Source organism: Balaenoptera musculus, chromosome 17 (assembly GCF_009873245.2).
Source record: "Balaenoptera musculus isolate JJ_BM4_2016_0621 chromosome 17, mBalMus1.pri.v3, whole genome shotgun sequence".
Taxonomy (NCBI): domain Eukaryota; kingdom Metazoa; phylum Chordata; class Mammalia; order Artiodactyla; family Balaenopteridae; genus Balaenoptera; species Balaenoptera musculus.
In genome coordinates this window covers 61300077-61307770 of record NC_045801.1, presented here as the reverse complement: position 1 = coordinate 61307770, position 7694 = coordinate 61300077, and positions in this window count along the sequence as shown.

Here is a 7694-nt window from a genome sequence, read left to right as displayed (position 1 = left end):
GTTTCCTCCAACATGGTGCTTCAGTTGTGACTTTGGAAGGTTGATTCAGAGCTCTGTGAAGCTGGATGCCTCTGGATCATGCAGCATGTGATACAACCAATAGACCCCATGGTCATGGGCCTGCTCCCACACCCATAGTTAGATGTGATGCTGTGTAGGTTATACTGGGATTTAACCCTAGCTATCAACCTGGTATACAGGGAATGACATGTGGGTAGCTTCTAAAGGGGGAGTAAGGCACCTGTTCTCTTGAAGGGGAGAGGTTTCTGCAGTATCTTCTAGCCCTTGCTAGAGAAGAGTGGGCCACTTCTGTAACCCCAAAGTATCCAGGGTGATTACAGAGGCAACATTCTTAAGGTCATTCATCTTGTTGTACCATGTGTACCATGTATCATGTGCACCATGATTCAGGATTCCAGGTTACCCCAACTAGTGTCCTAACCTTCATGTAACAGACCTGCCATGGCTGAGCAGTCAAATAACTCTGCAGTCCTATAATTTTAGCAATTAATTCTTCAGGCCTCCCTCAACTGTATCTGCCCTTCCACTACAGGTAATAAAGGCCTTTTTGTAAACTAAGAAAGAGGCTCTTTAGAACTAACTGCGGGTTATCAGCCCTCAGGCCCTCTTCATTCTTCTGCGGGGTGTGGATACAGCTTAACAAAAATAAGTGACCTCAGCTTTCCCTGTAGGCATTGTTCCCCCCTTATTTTTACAAAAATCTATACTATTATCATCTCTTCTATGACATTCCCCTCCACTGGGACCTTTTCCCTAGTCATCTCTGGTGAAATCTTGAGCAGTTGTTCTGCTACTTTGTGCCAGGGATTATCTCAACTCCGTCTACCAGCTAGGATGGTGTCCTCCTCACCTGCCAGGTGCCAGGTGAGCTAGGTTTATTTTTTACTCTTTGGAGTTAAAAAAATGTTTGAATTTTCCAACTCTACAAGTCTCCTAAATGTTTCTATTTCCTTTCACTTCTGCTTATAAATCATTTCTCTAAATCATCTTTTTCTTGCAATAGCTCATCAAACACAGCCAATAGCAACAAACATTGTTTCTACAATCTACTTTCAGATCGTGCTTCCTGGCAATCAAGTTAACTTCCTAGTTAATAGAATCAACATTTTACCAAATGCATCACTGACACGGTTCATGGATCCCAGTTTTTGAAACCAGTTTCCTCACCGTCTATGAATGCCCAGCCCTCTAACTATTGCCATATGCTTTACAGGGTTTTAGTATCCTGATAAAGTAGCATCCCACCTCTGGTACCAATTTGTTTCAATTAACATTGGCTAGATTATACTGCATTAACAAATTCACAGATTTCAGCTTAAAAACAGATGTTTTTCCTCATTGATACAAATATCCCCAGTGGAGCAGCTGGAGACTGTATTCCATAGTGCGCTCACTTTTACAACCCAGGCTGATGGAGCATCCACCGTCTGGATCACAACTAATGACCGAGGTAGAGGGAAAGAGAGCCGTTAAGGGTGTCATAGCATAAATTAAACGCTTCAGTCACAAGTGGCACCACTTCTGCTCACAACTAGTCACATGGTCCCACTTATCTAAAGACATACAGGAAGTACAGAAGGCAGAGACTTAGAAATATTCAGAGAATATCACCAATAGCTAGCACAGCACCAAAAGAATGACAGAGCAAAAAAAAAAAAAAAAAAAAAAGTTTCTATAAGAATTCAAGGAAAATAGAAACTCTCTGAATTATGCTGGTCAGAACAGTTTTGTTTTGTTTTCCTGAATATATGGAGCACTTTCATTATGTCCTAAAAGAGAACTGGAAAGAATATTCAGGACAGTGAGACAACCCATACAAAGGAATGGATGGTTGCAAGCTTTATTATTGAGAAATGCTATGAGTTTACCAAATTCCATTTCATGGCTCTTTCTGGGCACATAAAAATGATATTTCCTTGATACTGACCGTTAGGTGGGGTCATGTAACTATTTCTGGACAATTAAGTCTGATTCAGAGGAACACGTGTCTGTCTGAGGCTGAGGCAGTGAAAATATCCTGCATGATTCTCCAGTGTCTCCCAGTCCATGCTGTTGTGAATATGGAGACCTCTTGTTGAACTGTAGAAACGCAAGTTCTAAGTAGTTTTGATAATTGTTACTTCTTATAGTACAACTTCACTGAAGCAGTCTTTGCCCTGAGAAGTATACTCCTTTTTTTTTTTCAATTATGCCCCTGAGACTTTGCAGTTGTGTGTTGCTGCCACATAGGTCCAGCCTAACCTAATTCGCAGGGAAAAAAAGCTGTAGAAATAGGTTGGGACCAGATGTGGACACCCATGTATGCATCTTCTTAGATATTTTAATAGTTCTCTTTAGTTATTCAGATGTCATTTAAAATACTGGAGCCACAAGGTGAAATGAACAAAGTATATTTTGTTTTAGGACAAAATAAACTAACAATGTGTTGGTTGGTTTGGGAAAGGAAGAAACTAAAAGCAGAGAAACCAGTTCATGTATTACTGCATTGATTTCATGGAAAGGAAAAACCAGATGCAAGAGATTTTGTATAGAAAAACACCAAAAGTTTGTGATTTAGTGGCTGTGAAGAACCAGGAATAGGGAAAAATTAAGATTATTCTGAGGTTTTGTGCAAGAATGATAAGAAGAACTATGGTAACTTTCTCAGAAGTAGGAATTTTGTGGGAAGAGACTATCTCAGTAAGTTCCATCTAGGTGATGCTAGGGTACAATCAAATGAAGATGTTCCCAAGTAGATAGAAATACAAAGCTGGAATTCAAGAAAGTCAGGCCAAAGAGATTTGGGGCATGGTTAAAGGTGAGTGAGGCACACATGATTAAAAAAAATGTTTGTATGAGTGAATCACTGGGTCAGAGGTTGAGGTTGTACATTTCAATAGATTGGCAAGGACCTGGAGTGGCCACTTGAAGTAAAAGAGATATAAAGGAAAATTGCAAATATGCATACCTGCAAAGGCTCTTTTGAAGCCTCCATTTACGGTGTGAAAGAAAAGCTTGCTTTTGTGAAAGAATTTCCAGCTCTGAGGCCAGGGAGGAAACGTACAGAGAGTGGAAGAGACTTTGCGTGAACTGGTATAAATGTCAGTGCCAACGGCCAAGAAGTAAGAAGATTAGTGTGTTGGTGAGAAGAGTCCTGAGATAGCTCACTGTGGATTCAGTTGTGGCAGAATAGGCTGGCTAATAACTTGGGAGAGAAGGGAACATCTGGTATCTGAAGGCCATGGTGGAAGTGAAAAGACACCTTTACTAGCTTGAAGATCCTTTGAACCACATAAAATGTTAGCTAAGCATGACGAGGGTCCTAGAGCATTGCCTCTGCTGATGGGGCAGGGGACAGGGAGAAGCTGATTTGTGTTTCACCATGTCTTGCATGGTCAAATCCAATTTTAGCAGGAAGGGCAATTTTGAACAAGTCACATAACTAACGACATTGTTTAAAAGAAACAAAGTGTGATCGCTGGGTTCAAACCTTTACTACATCCCTTTGTGCCTGTCACTTAACTCTTGATACCTCTGTTTTTGCATCTATAAACCTACCTCATAGGGCTCTTATGAGGATTAAATGAAATAATACATAAAGCGCTTAGCACAGTGTCTGGCACATAGACATTTTTAATTGATAGTTATTAACATTATGAGTAATTGTGGAGATGTAGTAATAACAGGAGTACTATTTTTAGGGTATCACAAATACATCTGTAAGACTTGAAAAATAGCCCCATAAATATTCACTGTTCCTTAATTTTTTTAAATCTTCCATGTCAGCAATGTATAAATAGGAATATTGATAACCTTAGTTAGAGAAGAAAGAGTTAGACACAAACGTGGTAAAATTTAAGGGCCACAAGGGGACACCCCATTGTCCTCACTCTTGGTGACGTCTGTATTTCCACCATTCAAGATTTATTGCTCCATTTAAAATCTTTTTCCTGACCCTGTTAAAATGCAGATATCCTTGGAAGAAATGAAGCATTAAACTGTTAGTAATTATAAGTGAATTTCTCATATTCTATCAACAGCTTATCTATGAACTAAGGTAAAGAAATAAATTGAGAGCATGGGGTACTTTCTGAAGTAAGGCTTTGGCAGCCAAAAGGCAAACAACCTCTATTATGCATCTCAAAATTTTGTTGAAAGGAAATGTAAAAAGAACTTCAAGTATATCTTCAAATCATGGAAGAATAGAACATTCTGATAGTGAAAGCCAAATTTATTAGTTTGTAGTCACAAAACCTGTTATCAAGGATTACAGACATATCAACAGTTAGCTTCAAGTGACGAAGAAATAAGACAAGTATGTATATATAAGAAAATTGAGATAGCATAGAAGGAAAAACTGACAAATTCTGTTGGAGGGGGCTTGATAGGACTACAGGGAAAGATTCATTGTTTACAGGAAGAGCAATGTTCAAAAAATGAGTAAGTGTTCACCTGAAAGATAAGAAAGGAGGGGACATTCCAGATGGATGTGACAACAGATGTAGAGGTACAGAGGGAGACCAGGATACTGTGCTCAGGAACAGAAGCCAATGCATTCACTGCTGTCATGTGGCTGGAGGAGAAGGAAGCTACGAGTGACTTCCTGTGGCAGTCAGTGGCAACAGGGAAGAACCAGGCCACACGAAGCAGTTTGAAGCTGATGGGAAACTATTAAAAGTTTTCAAATAAGTGACCATGTAAATAAATGTGTGTTTCTGAAAGCTATCTTGGTTGTCGTTGGGAAGCAGAGATTTGTAACCTGGGATGCATGAATGCCTTAAGGTCCCTAGGTGGCATTCTAGTGTCTGGGGTCACTCTGACATAACCTACAAAGTTCTGTGTGTTGTGCAATTGCTTACTTCTGAGAGAGAGACCACGTTTTGGCTGCTGTGACAAAAGACTACAGATTGGGGGCTTAAAGAACAGAAATTTATCTTCTCACGGTTCTAGGGGCTAGAAGTCCATGATCAAGGTGCCGGCAAAGTTGGTTTCTGGTGAAGACTCTGTTCGTTGTTTGCAAAGCCACCTTCTCGCTCTGGTCTCACATGGCATTTCCTCCATGAGTGCACATGGAGGGAGAGGGAGCTGGAGCAGAGCAAGTCCTTTCGTGTGTCTTCTTCTAAGGACATTAATCCTATTGGGTCAGGGCCCCACCCTTATGGACCTCTTTTAACCTTATTTACTTTCTTAGAGGTTACATCTCCAAATGCAGCCACACTGGGGGTTAGGGATTTAATATATGAACTTGGGGGGTGGGGGGCACAACCCATCCCTAACAGACCATAATTTTGATCAGATTTTCAATGAGACCCAAACCCAAGAAAGTTTAACAATCATGGCTGTGAAAGCTAATTAAGAACTGGAAGCAGAGAGTTAGAAAGTTAAGGGGATTCATAAAAAGAACAGACCTAAAAAATATATAGTATTGGGGAATTCCCTGGCGGTCCAGTGGTTAGGACTCCGCGTTTCCACTTCAGGGGGCGGGTTCGATCCCTGGTCGGAGAACTAAGATCCTGCAAGCTGCACGTTGCGGCCAAAAAAAAGAAATATATATATATAGTACTAAGACAGTAACAGGTTAAATGGTGTTGAAATATGAGAGGTGAGACAGTTACTACTGTTGCCCACCCAATATCTATTCTCTGGTACTTTCTTACTTTAGTGGATTGGAAAAAAAATGGACCTCTCACATGCACTTCAAACTCATTATTTCCAAAATGCTTCTAAGTTATCTTCTTCCCAAACTTGCTTTTCCTTTTGCATTAATTAATGGAACCATTGTTCACCCAGTTGCCTAAGCCAGCAACATAAGGACCATTAGTGACTCCACCTTTTTCATTACCTTGAGTTAGTATATCAGTTCATCTGCTCCAGTGGATTAAAATAAGAGTTTTGTTTTTCTCACATAACAAAAAGTCTGAAGGTAAGTAGTTCCCACTTGGGAAGGCAGCTAAACAACGCCTTCAAGCCTCCAGCTCTTTCTGTCTTCCTATCCCCATACCCTCAGTGTGGGACTCTCATCCTCCGGGTTGCAATATACTTCCTTCATTTTATCTACATTCCAGATTCTACTTCCTGATGGAAGCATGGCACAGTCACAATGCTTATAAGGGTGGAAGGAACTTATGTTCATTTTTTTAGTGGACTGGAAAAAAAAAATGGAAGAAGATAACTTAGGAGAGTTTTGGAAATATCGAGTCTGAAGAGCATGTGAGAAATCTAAGAGGTACTATTTAGAAGGTAGTTGGAACACCAAAGCTGCTATAGTACTGATACTTAGGAGAAAGATCTGATTCTGATTATAATTTGAAGACTCAACAGCCAATTTTGCGATAGGGACAATTGTTAGAGTGCCTGGCATTGCCCAGGAAGAGTGTGCTGAGTGAATGAGAAGACAAGAAGGCTAAGGGCACAATCTTAGGAAATACCAATTGTTACAGGATGGTTGGAGCCAAGTGGTAAGAAATACAGATAAAAGAATGTTTAAGAGGGTTAGACATAGACTCTGGTGAACTTAATATGAGGACTGACCATGTCCTTACTAGATTATCAACCAGGAGTTGGTAGTAAGTAAGGCCCTTCCAAAGAGCAGAGTCTGTAGAATGGAACCAGTGAAAGTCAGATTGTGATGCGTAGAGGAGTGAATGGAAGGGGTTGATAATGAGACCATAAATTGCTTTGGCTAGTGATTCTTGGCTGCAAAGGACAAAAAATAAGGTAACTCTGTCCCGAAGGGGACAGAGTAGAGAGAGCAAATTCAGTTTCTTAAAAAAAATTTTTTTTTTACTTTGTTAGTAAGATTTGAACATATTTATAGCCTGCAGGGAAGAAGGCATTGGTGAGAGAGAGTTTGAAAATTTAAGAAAAAGAAATACTTGATAGAACAAGGCCAGGCCTAGGCAGGAAGGGATGGGATCAAGAACACAGGTGGAGGGATTAATCTTAAACAGGAATTGAATCTCTTCTTCCTGTGAGAGCATCAACATTTCTTCCTGAGAAGGGGAAGGTGCACTTAGATCTACATGGATACACGGGAGAGATACAAAGGGCCTGACAGCTGTAGTCTCCAGCTCTTATCTGATGTCTGATCTTGACTGGAGGTATATAAGAGATCAGGAAGGCAGAACTGGTGACTTCACTTGCGAGTATTAAACCATGGCAGGAATCCCAAGCTAGCTGCTGTCAGTTTATGAAAGTATACACTACTCTTAAATTCATGTCTACATAATAGAGTGCTACTTAATAAATATTTCAAATGTTGTGGGTTAAAAAAAACAAACAAAAGTCACCGTGGGTCAAAGACTGATCATTCACTTATAGTTTCTAAAATTATCAATATGCTTTCAGAAGAGAAAGCTTGTTCTCATGATACAGTGTTATGGAGAGAATGTGAATACATTTAATAGTGATGATTTAAGATTCATGACTCTTGAACTAGCTCATATTAGTAAAGTAGCTATTCTGAAAACAGGAGAGTATTTTGCATAATTAAAGAGGAGAAAAATATGTTCAGAATGTATATACATTTTGTTTAGGAAGTATGTTTTTCTTTTAATTTGGATATCTGATACTTTGCCTACCAAATTTAAATATTCAAACAAATGTTTCTTTCGGATGTATCTTATATCTATTTTATCTCATAACATGAATTGCAGTGGCCTCTTTTTGTTTCTTTTCTCTATGGGAGGCAAGAT